Genomic DNA, 20,338 nt, shown 5'->3' on the forward strand with positions numbered 1-20,338 from the left:
GTTAGGAAAAGAGAGCAGGAGGTCAAGAGGAAATGATTAATCCTGTGCAGAAGACTGGCAGGATGGGTCCTGGAATGGCTTACCAGAACAATGCCCCCACTAATAAGCAGGTCAAAAGACCCTTACAGTGAACAGAAGCCCCAGTTACACTGTACATTAATATTCTTCCCTTAACCCAAAGTTACATTTGTTCATTAAAGCCAGATTCAAAAAACAAGTGTTGAATTGGAAGACAGGTGAAAAGTTGTAGTGCCAGACACAAGCAGCAAATCTGAAAGACAAAGGATTACAATTTAACAACTCTGAAAGTGTTAAGAGCTCCATTCCATGACTGTATTTGCAAAAGGCTTCAGTAAATTGAAGAATGAGGGAAGAACCCACTATTACAGATTTCAGTTGTAACACTGTGTTCAGCTCATGCAGTGGACCAATGCCTCTTCTTGATAAAGACTGCTCTTCTGTTAGCAGCGTAGTTTAATGTGCTGAAGAAAAAGGAGCAGGCAAATGCACTGCAGGCAATACTTTGGACTTGAAGGCGCATGTGGTTCAAGGTTTACTGTAAGAGATAACTGTTTACTACTATGGTTTCATGGTATCAAACAGAAGCAATGCAATCCTGAGAGACTGTCAGCTTCAGGTAATTATCACAGTCCCACACCTTTTCTCCCCTCTAGTTTAGTCAGCATTGAAAGTCCCCAGGGCTATGCTGTGGAAGCTGTCAGGGGAAGTCAGCTCTACTTCTACAGAGATTACAAATTTTTATAAAGCATTTATCTACTCCATGATGCAGCACAACCTCACAGATTTGTGTGGTCAAATATGAAGTGGGGGTTTCACAACTGACCCAAGAAATCCCTCCTATTAAAGGACAACCACCCCACCAGCATCCCCCCAGTTTAGACAACTCCCTCATGCGAATGTTAGCACCTTGTAGTGCCATCAGAGAACTGATCTGGCTGAAGACTAGCCTGAACTTGACTCTTTATAGACAAGTCAGCTCAGATGCCTAATACAGCTTGGTGTACAGATGCTGGGGAGTCACAGCAATACTACTACAGGTGTAAGGGCTAGTGGTGGGCAGAGGCAGTGGACGAGTAAGCAGGGCCGTCCAGCCTGCCCCTCCTCCCCACAGCAGCCTGCGCTTCGCTGGCAGGGGCCAGAGCAGAACCACAGCCTGGAGAAGGGATGTGGTGGAGAGGGAACGCCCTCCGGCAGCATTGCCGATCGCCTTTGTATCGGCAAACAGCCTCCATTTTGAGGAGCTTTCAGGGCACTCTGGAGAGGCCAAACATCAGCTTCCCATGACTAGGAATACAAATGGCAGATTCCTATTAGCGCTTTCCAACACAGGCTGTCCTTAATGCCTGCAGCATTCCCCCCAGTCACATGCTGCTTCTGTGTGTAGTGAACATTTATTTATCCTTCAGGTCCACCTCCCCAGTAACCTGGGCATTGAGCCCCCTCTCCCACCCCACACCAGAGGAAGAGGGCTCCACACAGAGCTAGGGGCCAAGTGCGAGATTTTGACAGCGAGACCAGTCCTCACGGCATGGCCTTGGGAAGTCACAAACTTGGAATCTCTCAGCTTTTACTAAACTGAAAATGAATGCAAAGGCTAGTCATTTTAATATATTAATCCGCATCCCTCTCTCCCATTACCCAGTTTTCTGCAGGGAAAAGGCACAGCCTGTAACACAGTACACAGGTTTCAAAATAAGGAGATCTTTGGCATTAGCAGGTCATTTCAGCCAGGGAAATCCACACCTCTCAAGAGCAGTCTGAAGACAAAGCTACAGTTTATTTACAAGGGTGTTTGGACTCAGTGGGCTCCACAGCTCTTCTGGTTAAGACAAAATTCCAGCTAGTGTATGTGCCAGCACTTAAATCCCACCAGTATAGGTACAGTTAAGCAGGCACAGCTTATTCCATTTTGTGACTTTTCAGGTCTCCTGAAAAATCAACAGATGCTAGGCCGCTAATTTTTATTAAGTCAGTGGATTTTAGTGGATTTTTGAAATTTACCCCTTCAGGTCTGGAGGAAACCAAGTCAGAGTTCTTAAATGCACTTTTTGCAAATCCATTTCCCTATTTAATCCACATTTTCACAGGGAACATATTTAAAAAGCATTCCTTTAGTTTTAGGCCTAAGCTACCCATTCTACAAGTTCTGCAACACATATTAAGAGAGACTGCCCTGAGGTAGAGACTGTCCTTATAACGCACATCCTAGACACACACTTCAGCTTCAGCATCTTTGCTCCCCACAACACAAGCTGAAGCAGCCTGAGAGCTGGGTTAGGTTATGTACTCTGCACAGAATCACAGGCCAGTTTTCAGCAACACATGGTTAATGAAAGCTAAAGCTCCCATGAGCTGGCCAGGTTACTTTCTGCACTCTGCATACCAATACATGGGAGAACCTTGTGTGGCTGGTTCAACATGCCAAATACAAGGATGTTAAAAAGCCAAATAATTGTTATCTGAAGCTCAGTGCACGTGCTGAGTTTAGTGCAAACATCCATTTTGCTCTGCCTCCCCACACAAAAGCCAGGAAAGTGGATTCCAAAGTTCAAGCACTGTTACTACAGAGGAAATCCTGAAATTAAACCCTGAGAAATAGCAAGATTTCCACAAAATGTAAAGGACCAAGTTCTTGAGCACCTCTGTCACACTAATAACATGCAAACTATTTAGGCTGCATCCCCTAAGCCTACATGCTTATTTTGTCCGTATTCCATGACTGTAAAATACAACAATGAAAATAAAGAACAGCTCATACAGCTATAGATATTTGCTGCGGTATAAGCCTATTAGAAAATGAAACGACGAATATGTGCTTATATGAACAGATAAAAGTAGTAGTAACCCATTATTAAAACACAGGGTAAGAGTTCTTACAAGAGCTATTTGATCTGCTGCTATTTGTTTCTCCTCTGTTCCCTGCAGTTTATTATAATACACATTATCCAGGGTGGGGGGTAGTAAAGGGACTGCTAGCCAAAAGCTAGCACCCTCAGAACAGCCAGACACACACAGGTTGTGATGGAAATGCATGAGAACATGCTCATGTTTTAAGACAGTCCTCCTATTTTGTGTGTAACAAGATACTGTCACAAGGGCAAATCCATTTCAACTATAGCTGAATTTTATGAACAGGATCAAGTCGCATTTCTCTTCCCCCCACACCCCCAGCTGATGAACCTTTAAAAACAAGAACCACCACCCCCACAAAACTTTAACACCATTCTTGACTGTCATCATCATTGTCCCAGCCTTCATCCTGCACTTACAAAAATATCAGAAAATTCCCCCAAAATGGGAACTACACTGTCCTCTATCTGCCCTGCATAATTACTTTCCTTGACAGTCACCATCTTTTACACCACAATCCCCACAAAACATCAAGCACTGCTCAGACCCAAAATCAGCTTTTAATGCTGTCCTTTTTAATGCAAGTACAAAAGCCCAGTCTGCTGTCAATGCAAGCATTTTATGGAGTTGCAAACCTCCAAATTCCACCCAGAGCAACACTATTCTCTTTGAAACTTTTCCCAATGGCTGTCTCAAAGCAAGAGCCCATAAAAAGAGTTTATTTCATCAAACTGGAAGCTGTACAAGGGGAAACAGTCCTGTGAACACCACCATATTTAACTCGTTAGACTTTTCAAATGTTTTGGAGTTTGACCATTTCAGGGAGGGAGGGAAGCGAAGGCATTTACCAGCCCTAGTCATGATTGATTTAAAAACAGTTTAGGCAAACAGGCAGAAGCAAGTGCGGGGCTTCCTTTCAAATTTGAAAAGAAACATATCTTGTTGGCCCCTCCGGTCACATTCTGTGCTGTTTTTCCTTAGGACCATCTAAACAAGACAGATGTAGCCAGTATCCAGGCAGCAGCTGAAGCCTGAGCGTTAGAAAGGCTCTCTAGGGTGGGGGATGGAAGGGAAAAGAGGGAGAAGAGAAGAGGAAGCCATTTGGCTATAAAAAGGATCTTTCTTTCCTGCTGAAATGCAATGGTAAAGAGTGTCAAAATGGCTTAAGGGTGGGGAGGTCAAACATGTTTTGAGATGTTAAAAACTCTTAAGCTTTGTCAGAAAGACTGAAAAAAAATCTTAAGGTAGGTTTTTGTTCTTCCTTTCAAAATACATCACCGTCATAATAGCTGCAAGCAATTCTGAAATTTCTGTTATCTGTTTACTTTAATCACAAGTGAACCAGAACTATTCAGTTAATATTTTATCCTAATGAATCCGCCACTACAAAAACATTTCTGAAAATTACTATTTTCCAGTAATTTTTGGATGCACCTTATTTGTGAATCCTTCCTCCTGTCAGATAATATAAATTTTAAAAATCGGTCCCTACTGCTTATACAGTATGACTGACTCCGCAATAATAAGGATGCTGGAAAACAGACACTAAATAGCAGTTTTATTAATGACACAGCATCAGCACTACACACAATACACCTTTAATTATCAAAACTAAACACAACATAGGGGGTTTTTTGCTGCTAAACAAAAATATTTTAGGAACCTCTGGAACTGTCATATTACTTGTAATTTAAATTCAAGAATGAAGTTTCAGAGCGCTTCTAAACCTTATGATTCACAAAGCTAGACAACTAATAGTGCTTACAACAAGTCAAGATGTGAAAGAAGGCTTAGTAAAGCTTGTATAGTATCTTTCATCCTTTTTTATTCCCTCACTCTAAAAATCTGCAAAAAGGAAGCATATAAGCTTGCACAGTAAAACCTTATTTGCTACAGCTACAGTATGTCTTTAAGCAACTCCAGCTTATTTTCAAGTTTGTACTGCAGTAATACAAGAGTGAGTCTTTTTTTTTTAAACTCAGGCTGAAGAATTTAGTGATATGAAGTAAGAGCCACTGGAGCACAGACTGGCACCACAGACAACCCAGCCTACTGATGAGGAAGCCAGGCTCATCCTTGCTCTCTCTTGGGCCGGTCACTCAGTTTCTGCTCTATAAAGTTGAACAGCTCCCACAAGAGACTCCAAACCACCATCCCAGAAGTTCATTCACAGGAAATTGGATTTACACCTGCCTCATCTTAGAGATGTGCATACAACACAGCAAAGTCACTTTTCCACCATGACCTCCTACCCCCACACTTGAAGGGGCTGAGGTACGGCGTGTAAGAAGGAGACTACCTTTGGGGAAAGGGTTTTGAGCTGCCACTTCTGAACAGATGCTAGAAACCCAGATCCTCTATCCCCATCATGGAGATTAAGTTACACATGAAGAAATTAATTCCAGTTGCTAATATAGGACTCAGGATGTTGTTAGCATCCTGACAATCCCACTCAACCACTGAAGTCCTCTCATGTTCTATAAGCACCTTGTCTCTGTCTCAAGTTTCTGCATTCCACTAAAACTTGCTGCTTGAGGCAGGGATTGCACTAACTGGTGTTACAGCCCAGTAACATGGGTGTTACTGCTTTGCACCAGAGTTATTCTATGAGAAGAGTCCTCCAAGTAGTGGCAAATCAGACTTCTCTTACACTTGGGCAGGTTTTAAAGCTGGAAGTCTTTCCAGCCCATTGGATTGGCTTATTAGAGTAAGAACCAGCATCAGGGGTGTTCCTCAAGACTGGTGTCATATTTGGCAGGTTGACTGGGCTGAAGAAGTCACCCTTCTTTAAACATTCTCAAGAATAAGGTTCACTGTGCAACCAGACAAACACTTGGGTTAGCACAACACTGGATGTTTACAGGAAGAGACAAAGCTGCTTACAGCAAGAAAAAGAATTTGGGTAGAAGCATAACTTCCCTCTCAATTGGGAAGTCTTCTGGAATTAATGGATAGTTATTATAACCCCACACAGTATAGGCAATACCGAAGCTGCAATATTTTAAACAAGTCCTCAAGCCAGCTTCACTAAAACTGCTATCAGAAACATGGTCAGAACTCAACATTACCTTCTTCCCCAACTCTGCAGAATTCAGAACTCAGTATTTCATCAACATCGTTTATTTGAATTTGGTCAAAACTAACATCAGTGGGAAATGTTTTGTCAATCCTTTTTAGGGCACAGAGGCTAAATCCCATTCTGCCAGACATTACTTTCAGATGCCAGCACTGTTGCCAAATTGCCTGGTCAGCTAATCTAGTAGGGACAGAAGCTCATCTTAGTCAAATATATTTTTAAGGGAGGTATACACAAAGGCAGATCAGAAAGAGTTGAGAGTCACTACAACCAAGTAGTACCCCTTCTTACGTTTCTTCCAGGGTAGGATCACTAGATTATTAATATTTCCATATAAAATCTCAAGTTTCCAGTATGTGATATTAAGACTTATTATCACTACCCAACCACCTGATTATTCAGAAACACAGCATCAGAAGACATCACAAGAACCCAGAAAAAGTATTTTTAAAAAGGTCAGGACAGTGAATAGCCAAGAGATGGCAGTGTTTCTATCTGGTAAACAAGAAAAATACTAGTTGTTTTATAGCATTCTAGTAGGGTAAGAAGTCCAGTAGCATCAAATAGTGATACATTGCAAGAGGCAATTTTTAAACTACTCTCTCCCTTTCAGCTGCAGCCCAGTTAAACTGAAGAGCCTCTTCAGGTGTGCTACATCCAGTTCACGATGAAAGCAATTGCTGTAAGTAGCAGTAGTAGTATACAACTACAAACATCCAGATTAATAGTAATTGGATGCTTCTAGACAAGAAGGTGGCAATATTTAGTGGTTTAGTAAGCTCCAGTAAATTAAAGCATTCTAAGAGACTGTATACGCAGTTTAACTTGACAAAGAATTCTAAGCCTTAGAATACTTACAGATTTTAGCGTTTTTAAATTTGACTTAGATTTACAAAAAAGGATGAGTAACTGTATAAATCAGTACTTAAATTACACTTGGCATTTAAGCTAGCCTAAGGAAATCCCAAGACTGCCTCACCTCTGAATTTTTAACATGGTTATTGAACACTGGAAGATGAAGTTTCAGTTCACATGTTCAGTGCAAAGGTCATAAGCTCTGCAAGACCATGATCAGAAACATTCCAGGGCAGTGTTGCTTAATTCATGGCAACAGCTTTATTTAACAAAAGCACTCAAGGAATGGTTTCCCTCTGTAACTCCATATGGGATCAAACATGAAACAAGTCAGCTTACTCCAAGAAGTGGCTTCTTTGACCACATGAGAGCTGGGTGTTTTGAGAATTTGTTTGGCTGGTTTTGTTTCTTTTTTGTTTGTTTAAACTTGGATTTATAAAGATCTATCATTCTGAAAGCATTTCTACCTAGTTGTAGTGGAAAAAGAGCCATGGTATACATATTTGGCAGGAATGTCTCCCCTGCTTGGAGAAAAACAGATACATGAAATGGGGGAAAACAACCCCCACACCACGATATTCTGACTCTCACTGATCTAGGAGAGTAACTTTCAACAACAGCTATTTGCTCCTAGCAAACTGCTGACAGCAGTTTGCCTGGGTCAGTCAGGGGTCTCTGAAGAGGAGTTTCCTTTCTTAGATCAGAAGTATAGTATTTTATATCTTTTCACATCATATTGCTCAAAAACATGTCCTACTTCATTAGAATATGAGGATCCAAACCAAGTTACTAGATTTACAGCTGTGGAAGTCACCTTGGATTATTATATCCCCCTACTTCCCTCCTCAGGGCAAGGAACTATATATCTGTCTGTCAAAGTATCTCAGTGCCACAGGAGCCAAACAGAAAATTGCCTATCTATTTCCAAAATGAGAATCCACTAATACAGGTGGCAACTATTTCTTTACAGACACCTTAGGAAAATTCATCCCAGCAAGCTCTGTAGTAAAATTGTAAGCCACAACATAGAATGACATAATTGTTCTCAAAGCAAGGAATAAACCAAATTCTGACAGTTCCCCAAGAAGAGACAACTACAATAGTTATGAGAATATACTCATCATCATGAGTAGTTTCTCAGAACTCCATCCCAAGTTAAGCTATATACAAAAGCACTTCAATTCTGCGAGAAGGTAACACTGTTCTCTCGTATGCTGAGGAATACCCTGGAAGAATAAACAAGATTTCAAGACAGCATACCATTTCAATGAGTCTCTCACCTGCTGATAGTGTATTTGGATAGCACACCATAATCTCAGATGGAAAGTATCACTGTTCTCATTTCTTGTTTTGGTGTTTGTTTTAACATGCAACACTTCATTTTTTAATCTATCCCCTAGCTTATGGGAAGTGTTTCCTTTTATGTTTCCTCCTCAGATGGCACTAAAATTAGTTTAAGCTTCAAACAATAAAAACACTGATGATGATATCAAGTTTCATGCATTATATTTTCAGTTGAGACTTCTTCTGTTGCTCATATTAAAAAACTAATGTTAAAGAGTTTAAGACAGGACATCTTCAAGGCTTCCCCATGACAATTTTAGGTATAAACTAAAATGGAAGGACACTGTGTGGACCAGCTACTCTAGAACTGTAGACTATATAGCGTTCCAAATTTTTTTCTGAAACAGCTGTATTGAACATTGGTGAAGACAAAACAGCAGTTCTGACAGAATACTGGTTCAATACATTATTCCTAGATTGATTAACTGTCAAGATTTATCTTTCATTTAGGAAAAAATAAGTCGGTCCTCTATGCTAGCCAAACCCTCATAAATACTATATAAAAATGTTTATATAGGTATATGACAACACATAATGAAGACAAATGAACAGGAACAGAACAAGCATATTACTAAACAGCTGAATGAACACGTGTTCCATGTTTAGACAGTGACTTGCAGCAGCAAAAAAAAAAAAAAGACGACGACTTAAGAGTGAGATGTTTAGTCACAAGAATGCTTTACAATGAAAAGCAGAACTATGGCTTTAACCAAAAATTCATTCAAAGCATTAATTCCCTTTCATAGTTTGGGTTGTTAGATTTAAGGCACAGCTGGGGAAGGAGAAGAGATGTACAGGTTTGGACAAGAATAAGGGAACTTCAGTACTTTTTCTCCTTCTTCCCTACAGCATCTTCAGCTGCAGGGTTTTGCTACCTTCATTGTCTGATGATTTCAGCCAGCCTAGCATTGGCTTCCTTCCTCTTAGATTTGAGCCAGTTTACCTGCTACTTGTTGCTAATCAATGTGTGAGGAGATCAGATACAGAACACAGACTGTCTGAAGGAGGCTGAAGCTGAAAGGAAACGCAGATTTAGATGAGAAGGGATACTTGTACCAAGGCTAGTAAGGCAACTAGCTGGGTTTTGCTTAAGCCACCTTGCTTTGCCTGCATATCAAACATTATATCACTTCCCTCCCCCCACAATGAACAGAGCTTTTCACACCTGGACCCTGCATGAGTCCACACCATTGAGAGGTTTCATCAGCTTGAGCTCTTTAGCAGCCTTGTTCTTTGCTAAATGGCATGGGCTTGCATTAAGAATAGGTTTCAGAAGTGACATCATATACAGAATGAAAATACTAATCTTAAATTGTATTTACAGGGATGTTACTTGAGAAAGGCATGACTTCTGTGTAAGAAACTGGTTGCCAAGTGAGACAGCTGAGTAAGTCTTCCACACAAAGTTTTTGTAGCTACATAAGCCAATTGGAAACTTAGTGAAAATAACGCTGAGTAGGTTCAACACCCTAAATTACTTCTACAATAACTATACAAATTATGGTCTTTTCAGTAGATAAATACAGTTTAATTGCTGCAGCATCTAAGGACTGAGATATGAAAATGAAGCTATTAACTGAAAGAATGGTTCAAGGTGATTTTTTGTTCCAGTTTGTAAGAGTAAGCTTCATTTTAACATTTATACTTTTAAATTAAGGTTCTCCCCTTTATACTGTCAATGTAGAAAGTTTTTTTGGCATTGTTGCCAAGAGACCAAGACAGGAACACTAGTAAATACTGTCAGTAAGCACATACTACTTGAACTCACTTCACTGACTCAGAGGCATAGATGAGTAATGAAAGAACTGACAAGGAAGCATCCAGGTGAAAGAAGAGCCTTTGGATCTAATCCAAGTCCAAGCGTACAGTATGCCACTACAAGTGGCCAGCCACCCAAACTACTCCAGTCTTTGCAGAGGCATGCTGACCTTACCTATACCCAGTCAATGCCAAAGGCTCATGCAAAGGGAAATGAATGTATACATTACATTAATTTCAATCAGTGCTTCAGAACTTCCAGTAGCATCTCTCTAATGGTTCTCTGGAAGGCCTATCTTCCTGGATCACAAAGATATTTTAATTATAACTAGCAGCATCACATGCAATCAAAGCCTACTATTGGCTTCCTGAAAATATCATTTCAGGAGTAAGACACTCTGAATGGAAGCCCTCCCATCCCTTCAGGCTCACATGAACATTATCTGAGAGGTTTTCCACTTGTCTTTGGTACAGAGCCGAAGAAGTCAGACTGGCTTGACATAACTGCTATTGTTTAGAGAGTTACAGTTCAGATCCAGAGATACTTACTGAAGTACTTTTTGACAAGATGCAAAGATGGAATAACATCACCTTTGCCAGAAAGGCAGTAACATGAAGATAGAATCCTGTTTGTTTTGACAAGTCACAATTGTCTAAAACTTATCCCGTCAAGTATATCAAATTTGTATGCAGTCTGTCATTGGGAAGAGCACCTCTGAAGCGTGGTCTGAGGTTTGGAGTAGACAGCCCTCCAGCAGCATGCCAGCTATGCGGAGGAAGTCCAGTCAAGACTCTCCAGGCTTACTTCCACTCACACCAGCCAGCTTAGACTGCCCACTAACCATCCCACCAACACCCATAACTCAAGTAAGGGAGCCATGCTTCAGCAACAGAAAGCTCAAGGATTATACATCTGTTATCTCTGCTCTAGTAAGAGGCTCAGAGTCCTTGAGAAAGTAAGAAACACTGTAAGAAAGCAAGAGCTACCATGAAACAGTACTGTCAATTAAAATACATATTGGCTAGAATGGAGAAAGATGATAGCTTCACTCTAAGAAAGGGCATGCTGTTACCTTTTGGGACACTGTCAACAGCAATCATTTATAACCCTAACCTAATTCTAATCTTACCAATGCTTCCATGATTTTGGGTGGGGATTATTACTCATACTTAATACAACTGTATTAAGTACAAGGGGGGAAGAAGCAGGAAGAGTATTACATCTTCCCCCATTACCATTTAATTAAGTACAAGAGCAGCACTGGGAAGACTGGGACCTCAGTGTTACAGTAATTCTTTTGTACTTCATCCTCTCTAATTCCCTAATGTTTTTTTATTGTTAGTTTGGTTGTTGTTTATTTCAGGGTAGAATCCACTCCAGACCACTGCCTGACATTTCCAGTTCTGAGTTAATTTAAATTTTTAATTTTTGTTTTTATTTCTTCCCAAAATATTTGCCCATCCATTTAAAAGCCTTTAACAGAAGTTGATACCAAATGCATTGTGCTGGGACAACATTGCAACATTACAGAAATAGGGGGGCAAAGTTATACTTGCCATTTGTTCAGTCAATTCAATATGATACAATAGATAACTAAATTATCTGCACAATAGTTTCTGTAACTTGCAAGCACTTCAGTGGGAGAATCACAATTTTCACTTCCCCCTACAAATAACCATTGTTCTCTGAAGGGAGATGGTTCACACAACAACTTTGATGACTGGTAAGCAAGCCAGTCAATTAAAGAAAATCTGGTTTCCAATTTGCTCATCTAGCCCCAAAAAAACATGTTTAGGACACACTCAGCCAGCTCACTTGGCAAACAGTTTCTTACAGAGAAGTCATGCCTTTCTCAAGTAACATCCTTGTATGGATCAAGTATTCTTGAAATTTGAGTGACTTTGTCTAGCAGCCTGCAGACCCCCTTCACGCTCCAACTTCAATGTATTAAATCTCCAGTGCCTTTGGGCACACCATATATAGCAGTGGGGGCGGGGTGTGCTGCAGGGGGGTGAAATTTAACTCTTTACCGGCGTTGCTTTTAAAGGAAAAAGAAAGCTTGGAGGCATGATGAGTCTTTCCATTCTCTAACTAGTTTTTCCTTAGATCCTCAGAGTAACAGACTCGCTCTGCCTCCCATATACACGCACTTCACAGTTCAGAACCATATAGTTGGCTTCCAAACCACAGAAAGAGACAGCAACAGCAAGCCCCTAGAAGCTACCTGATCTTTATCTCCTACACCCTCGATCACCTGACATGGCATTGCTCAAAGTTAGGGAAGATCAGGAATAGTAGCCTTGTCAGGCGACAGGGACCAGTACCGACTAGTTCGCTGGCAGGGATTCACAGACCACGCTACCAACCCTTACATAGGAGAGCAGCATTCTCTAGCGCTAAGTTGGATTACAAAGCTTAAAGGCATCCATAATGCAGACAGCTTTCAAGCCTTGCTTGCACCAAAGATTTAAGGCTAGGGATTTTTATATTGTACGCTTAACTGTCTGACAGCGTGAATGGTGTGAGTAGTAAGAACCACAGAAGTGAAGGGGGAGGGAAAAGGGGAGGATTTGAAGTTTGATAGCTGACATTTCCCCCTAAATAATAGTTTGCCTTTTGTTAACCAAGAGCAGCTGAACAAAAGGCTGTATAACATTAGTGTTCTAGCATATGCCTGCCACTCTGGCAGGCAAGTACCTAAATATGCAAACAGAACCCACAAAACAACGTGGGACAAGGGGGAAGAGCAACAATCTCTAACATTATCATCCAAGAATCCTGTTGAAGTTTGATTTCTGAATCTCAGGTCCCTGCCAGCCTTTTAATCCATCCAAACACAGCATTTGGTAGTTCTGTACATTTACAATACCTTAACTAGAAAAAGGAAATATTTACAGTAGATGGTACTTTATAACAGCATTGGCTATTCACAAAATGTATGTGATGGGCATGTAATACAAGCAAACAACTAGAAAAGATAAGGTTTAGCAAACTCGACAAGAAACTTAAATATTTTGGTTATGCATGGAGACCAACATTAAAGGGAAAATGATGCAACACAAGTTTAGCCATTACCTTTAGCTCGCTAAAGGACCCTTCTCCCCCCAAAGTACTGAGATCCAAGGGCAGTCACTATTTTGACAGTCCTGGAAAGTACTGGTACTGAGCGCAGCCTTGGTGATTACTTGTGTGATCTTAGTGAAGATCATACCCTCATAACCAACAGAAGTAAGACATAACTACTGAGGTAACAGGAGGACAGCAGCCTTTGATTGGACTAATTTGTTTCAGAAACGAGTTTAAGGTATTTCACATTTCTTTGTTCAGTAGAGACCATTTCCACTACAGCACTGAAGACACCTCACCATCCCCAAAATTTTAAACATTCAGCTGTAAGAAGTTACTTTCACCCATTGCTAGTGAGACATTAAGATTGCCTCAAGCTACCTACTCCTGGAAGGTAAGCCATTTTCTCCAAGTCTGCACCAGTGCATAGTACAAAGTATGCAGAATCATAAAACAATAAGCTTCTCATTTACAGTTTCCAGTACAAGTCTTAGTCACTTCAAAAATATTTCACCTACATATGTAGGAAAATTGCTGACCAGACTTCATTCTATCCAACAAGCTCACCATCTGAGGTTTTAGAAATGCATGTTATACACTCAAGTGAAATAACAGGAACGGAGCTCTTATTTCTTACAGCTGAACATGTAACTATGAATTAATTCTTGTGAGGAAGTGTCAGTATTGCACACATATCCAAGAGGCAGCACAGTAGGACAACACAGAATATATATTTGTGAGCCTCATCTGTGGTTACTGAGTTTTACAGCTTTTCATATTTAACAGCTAGAGCATTCACAGCTGGTCAGCATTTTTAGATCCTAAATAAGATTATTAGCTGTAGACTCTATAGTTGAAAATTGTGTTATTTTGCTGCGTGTTGATGAAGAAGAAAAAAGTAGCTCAGAGTCAAAAGAACTTCAGGAAATAAGTACTACTCTCATTAGCCACACACAAGTTCTCTTCTTTAAGATGGGAAGGGGAAGAGGGAGAGATAAAGTTGTCCAAAGTGTTACTGCATAGCAAAGAAGCTTTTGAACTAAAGTTAGAAAACAGTTAGCAGACAGTATTGCACCAATTCTTTAACATGTTTTTGTTCTATTCCTGTGACTTTCAAGATTGATTTGGATGCACAAGCTTAATTTGTTAGATAAGAGGACCAAACCCATCCCACCCACATAGCCCTTAAACAAGCACAGACAGGGAAAGTAGAAAACGTCCCATGGAAGGAGCTGCAGCTGAGCCCATGACAAGAACAGCTAAAACAAAGACATATGCCTAATATATTTTAGGATCGGGGACATCCATTCATTACATTAACCAATACTTACATTGCCAAGCAGTAGTCCTATTCCCATCCAGTATTTCCACACTCTAATTAAGACTCAGAATGATAGGGTAAAAGCATTACTAAAAATTATGTACTACATAATTATGATCCAAGATTATATTTGTAGCCATTCTACTGAAAGTGGATTACAGCTAAAGACAATAAACCCCTTCTGTGAAATCTTATCTGTGGTAACATTAGTCTTGCATTCAGTGCATTGTTCGTACATCTTAAGATCGTGCTCTCAACACATCGTGATTCTTTGTCTGATGGAAAGACACCAACAACTTTGCAGGAAGGAAGGGAGTATGGGAGGAGAACTAGGAAGAGACAGGGTCAAGACAGTATTGAAAGAAGAATGATACCTTCTTAACTTTAAAACAGAGGAACTATGTAGTTTTCCTCTAAGGAAGCAAGGTCTAGCAAGCATGTTTACATGCTCTGAAGATTTAGCTGAAAGGAGAAACTCCTACACGTGATGCAAGATTTCTTCTCTAAATCAAAGCAAAATCAAAGCCCTCTCTCCACATCATGAGATACACTTCAAGACATCAGTTTTAGCAAAACTGATGTTAAAGAAAATGAAGTTCTCTGTATACACTAGTTTCATGCCTATTTATTGTATGCACATTTCCAGTCCTATTTTCTCAAGAAAGTTCTTGTAACTTCAGAAGTCTATGTACGCTGCAGCCTGCATTTCTACTATATTGATACTGTTGGTTTTTCAAAGACATTCTCGAAGTAAAAACAGTCCATGAAAGTTGCCTGAACAGATGAGGCATTTCTGTTGGTTCCAGTTTTTACTCACTAGAAACTATCTGAAGTCATGTTTAATTAGACCAGTAGTGTAATGATATCAGATTATCACCAAGGAAAAAAAACAAAACAGACAACTTTGCTGTATTTACCCTAAAACATTGAAAATATTTTAACATCAGTCACACCAGAGCAGGGAAAAGGAAGGGAGGTTTTGATTCAGTCCAGTATGGCATTAAAGCTGTTTCAAGCCCAACCTTTTCATTCTCTAACAAAAGCAAAGCAGATAAATAAAAATACTTTTACATACAGAGGAGAAACAGGAGCTAAAGATATGCTGGGGAAGAGGCAGCTGAAAGTAAAGTAAGGTGGAGTAATTCAAGAGGTGACCTGTTTAGCATCAGCTATCAGAACATTATTTGTAAGTCAAAAAAGTGTGAGATTAGGGATTATTAAAACCCTTCATCATTCTAAAGATATTGTCTTCAGATTGGGCACCTGTATGTGCATTTGCTACCAGAAGAGCAAAGACACTAAGTACAATAAATGAAGGGTGCATCAGTACAAAGAAGTATATGCACAGTTCTTTACATACACTGGAAGTATATATTTCTCTAGCTCATATGCACATTCTCCTATAAAGCTGAAGCTATAGCAGCCACAACAGCTGCAACACAGTAAAGTATTACATATTAAGACCGGTGCCTCCAGGATGCACTCCTAAACGTTTTAATCATTTTGTTAGGAAGCAAAAAACCCTAACCACTAGAAAAAGGAACATCAAGAGCCTACATCCCATTTGTATCACATGCTGCAGCTTCATGTAAATAGCCCTTGAGCAAGAGACACAGAAGTGGGGACACAGGTATCTTCCCTTTGTGTTAACCAACTGTATTGGTGAGATATGGGGGCGCACAGTGTTAAGAACACCATGGAGTAAAGCTCAGTGTTTGGCAGGGGTGGCAAGCCATTACACAAAAGGGATCATATCTAACTTACCCCTTCCTTCCTACTCCTTGTTTTCCCTCATACCAGTTCAGTTTGGGCCAGATTCCTCTGCAATTCAAATAAACTTAGACCAATGCTAGAAAGAAGAGGAAGGGAAAACAGTTTTCTAGCATGATAAGCAAGTTCAATTGGCTCACAGAAGCATCTCCTAAGCGCACACAACCAAGGCTAGTAAGAACTGAGGAGGGAAGTGAAACTCCTATGAGTAGCCATGAGATGGCTCACTCCCTATTGTGAAACCAGAGCTTTACCCTACAATCAGCAAATTTAGCCAAGGTACCAGATAAGTAGCTTTCAGCTCAGCTGACAGTTACATGTTTGAACATCTTCCCCTATACATATGCAAGCCTTCGAAAATTCATCTTTTACACTATATACAACAAAATAAAGAGAACTGTAATTTTTATAGTCTAAAAAGAGAATAAACAGGTGAATACATGCAACTCCAGAACTCAATACAGCAATCTAATTTTAGCCTGTCTTGTCCACATGTACTGATATCCCCATGAGCCATTTCATCTTACCAATCTGGCAAGAAACTTGAGAGTTTGTGAATTAATCTGATCCATGAAGAAACTGACCAAAGCCAGAACTGATGCAAGCAAAAGGAAGGAACAGTGTGGCTAAGTGCAAGGAGAGAAAGAACTTTAAAATCCTTTCTTGCAGTGGGGGAGAGACATGGTGCAGCAGCGTTTTCCCTTGTAGTCTGTGATCCACTTCTAAACAGAATCTGTGAAGCAACATGAGAACTAGGGGGTCACAGACTATTAAGTTGACTGAATTTGGCAACTCCACACTTTCCCTAGAAAGTGTTGGAAGTCTGCTATTGAAGTGTTTTGACCATCCGCCACTGTTATCACCAGGTGATACTAAAGCATGTAGCAGCTGAGAGTTGGCATAAAGGAAACCCCACATTAGTTAACTTGAGACTTGTGGCCTTTTCCACTTTCTGCGACAGCAAAGTCATTTGAATCCAGGTATTTTATTTATACAAGACAAGTATCCTACAGCTGTTCCAACATTTTCTAAGCATCCAGTTTGGTTTGCAGCCTGTCATCGAGAATTCTATGAAAAGAGAAATGGAAGTGCCTTTCAATCCGAGAGTGAGACAATCAAGCACACGTTGACATATCAGTTATCATATTTGATTTAATCACAGATAAGACTAGGGTAAATCCTTTTTCAGGTTTAGAGTCTGACAATAACATCTAGTTACTACTGTAATGTTGACAATTCTGTCCATACAACAAACATGGTCACACAGAAGAAAGTTTTCAGGGTTGCAACACAAATATGGCTACATTTGTAGAATGCTTTGAAGACTCTGCCTGAGATTAAGCATTTCCCTTGCTGCCCTTGAGAGCATTTTACCTCAGACAGTGGAGTTCCAAGCAGTAAGCAACCAGACTGGGTTAGCAGCAGCTCTATGACAAAGACTGGCTTTTGTTGGTTTTGGTTTTTGTTTGTTTGTTTTCCAGGAATAGTTTACTTACTTTCCTTTCATGCACTGTAGTATTTGCAGGCACTAGCCACCCTGAAAGCAGTGACTAGAGTTCCACTTTCTTCAATGTTTGCCACTACAATAACAGCCAATATTCTGTTATCAGTGACTGCATGCATACTCATAGCACAAAACAGGTTACTGTTAGTTTACATGAGTCAACACCTCCACTGAGAGCAGAACCAACTCAACTAAAGAGAAACCACTCCAGACATCACAGTAAAGATCTGAAGTCTGCACTTCTCTGCACTGAAAGGACGAGCAACTACATCGATCTTGTCTGGCAAATGTGTGTCTGTGGTCTTGTTTTGATACTTGGAACACCCAGTAAGTAACCACCCACAGTGCGATTTCCCTCCTCACTTGAGGGAGCCTCAAAGTGGGGGTGGGAGGAGGGAAAATTATGGGGAATGGACAGTGCTTCCCAGGAAGAGGGGTGGAAAGACCAGAGAGGAACAGAACCAAAGGTAACAGTTGAACTAGTGATGTTGGAAGGACAGGAGTATCATGTTTAGGCAAGGAGGTAAAAAGTAAGGGACACAGCTGCTTTGGCCCAGGAAAGCCTCAGGGACAGCGTCAGAGTCGAACTCCTTGTAACAACTGATCTCAGACAGCATGAGGAGGATACATCCCAGGGAAGGAGAATTCCGCATCCGAAAGAACTACTATTCTAGCAGCTTACAGATGAGATCTGCCTGCGCTCAAACTTACCTGCATGATATTAGTCTGAGGAAATATCCTGCTCTGTCACCAGCTTTTCCCACTTATGTACTAAGCAGAACCAGAGTTTATAACTACTAATATTATGGTTTCAAGCTACCATTCCAGCCTTGGATTTTAGGTTTGTTTTTACACTATTAGACAGCCAAACAAAGTACTCAGTGCATCACTGAAGCACTCTCTTGGAAGGCTGCCCTTCTATTATCGTTCCTTTTATGAGGCTGTAAATAGCATTCTTAGAATTAAACAAGCAATAACCCTCACAGTTTTGCAGCCACCCTTTCTCAAAAAAGTTGCACACCTCGCCCACATTTTTAGTGAAAGTGAGAAAGATTTACAGTATAAACTGTTCCCAACAGAAAGAGCAAAGTTTCCCCTTGAGTGAATAATACATACTCACAAATACTGATCAGGCACACCCACATTAAGGAACCACCAAAACCCACTAATCAAGAACAGTAGTAGATCATTAATTTGCAGAATAAAAGCCTTTCTCAACAGGAGCTGAAGGCTTGAAAATGCCCACTTGTTTTAAAACGATTTCTAGGTCTACAGGACACAAGGACACCCAAAACCAATCCTGAGACACATACTCTTCAAAGCACACTGTTGAGAAAATATTTATTATGTAAAATAAGTTAACTAGCCTTTTTAGAATTTACTTCTAGAAAAGCTGTACAGTTTAAGCGCAGATAGAATCTTTCTTCCTTTTGCAATTTAAGCTTTTAAGTCTACAAAATACCTTGGAACTCCTGTCCCAGCTCCTCTTCACCCAGTGGCGGAGAACACATCTGCTTTAGAAGCCCGATAGTCTATGCTACAGCCAACAGCCCTCCATTGTTTCGTTTTACAGGCTTCAACAATAAGGTTTTTTTCATACTGAAAACACAAGAACTAGACGCTTTTTAGCCCGTACCACAAGTCCAAAAAAGTTATACTCCAAAATGAAGGCAGAAACATAGCTTTTTTTTTAGTATATTAAGAGTACCATGCTTCATTTAATTCTGCCATTCAGTTACTACATACGTTCGTTAGGAAGCCCACTAGCAGAAAGATACTTAGACACCACTATAAGCTGTAAGCAGCCCAACCACCAGTAAGGTGTTTTGTTGTTTGTTTGGGTTTTTTTTAGAGCCTCCTTGGCCCTCAAGCATACCCCACCACTCCCCCCAAATGTCACGTTAGGGTTTTTCCTTTTTCTACCAAATCCATACTTTCTGTCCGCTGACACCAGCGACTTTTAAGAACCAAGAAAAGCTCTTCCAGAGCTTTCTAGAAATCCCAGAGGTACATTAGAATTAGAGGAGATTGGAAAAGCCTCCTTGCAAACGGAAGACAAAGGCATCACCCACCACATTTCACCAGGCTAAACGCCCTCATATATCAGTTCGGCAAGCATCCCACAGAAAACTCTTGTACTACCCCGTCCTCAGGCAGGTTTTTGCCCTGGAGCAGCTTGTTGTGCTGTCCGATTTAATACTGGGAGGAAACTACCTCCAACACTGAAGTTACTGGAAAATTCCAGCGAAATCCCCCGCGTTGACCCCCAGAGCAGAAGGGGGGGACAGCAGACGGCCATTTTCCAGTTTCAGATGAAAATCAAGTTTCAAACTATCACAGCAAGAAGCTATGTCCCAATGAAACTTGAGACACTTTTCAGTGCATTTTGAAGAAGCCGCAGCCTCTCTTTTAGATCCGTGAAACAATACCGGGGATCATCAGAAACAAAACTTGCCAGCAAAGCGTTTTAAATGAAGACCACGTTAAGCAAGTTCCTTTTTTTTTTTTTATTTTTTTTTTTTTTTTACTTCCACAAAGTTCTCGTTTGCACCACGGGGATAGCTAAAATGACACCCAGGAGCAGGAGATTGTATAGGCAAGGGTGGTGAACATCTTTGCTTTCTGACTACCTTCCATTAAAAAATAAATAACTAAAATGAAAAAGGAGTCCTTCCCTCGTTACAGTTGTCCTCCTTCCCTATTTATTCGTTTTACGGTTATCTTCCCTATTTATTCGTTTTCTCTTTCTCCGGTGGGTGACCCGCCGAGCAC

The 20,338-nt window shown here is 40.5% G+C and overlaps 1 protein-coding gene across 1 annotated transcript in view; it reads right to left on the bottom strand.

Moving 5' to 3' along the window:
* TRIM71 (tripartite motif containing 71) overlaps window positions 1–20,338 on the bottom strand; it is a 56,747-nt gene that overhangs the window by 34,154 nt on the left and 2,255 nt on the right. The window lies entirely within an intron of this gene.

This window comes from Chroicocephalus ridibundus, chromosome 2 (genome assembly GCF_963924245.1).
Source record: "Chroicocephalus ridibundus chromosome 2, bChrRid1.1, whole genome shotgun sequence".
Lineage (NCBI taxonomy): Eukaryota > Metazoa > Chordata > Aves > Charadriiformes > Laridae > Chroicocephalus > Chroicocephalus ridibundus.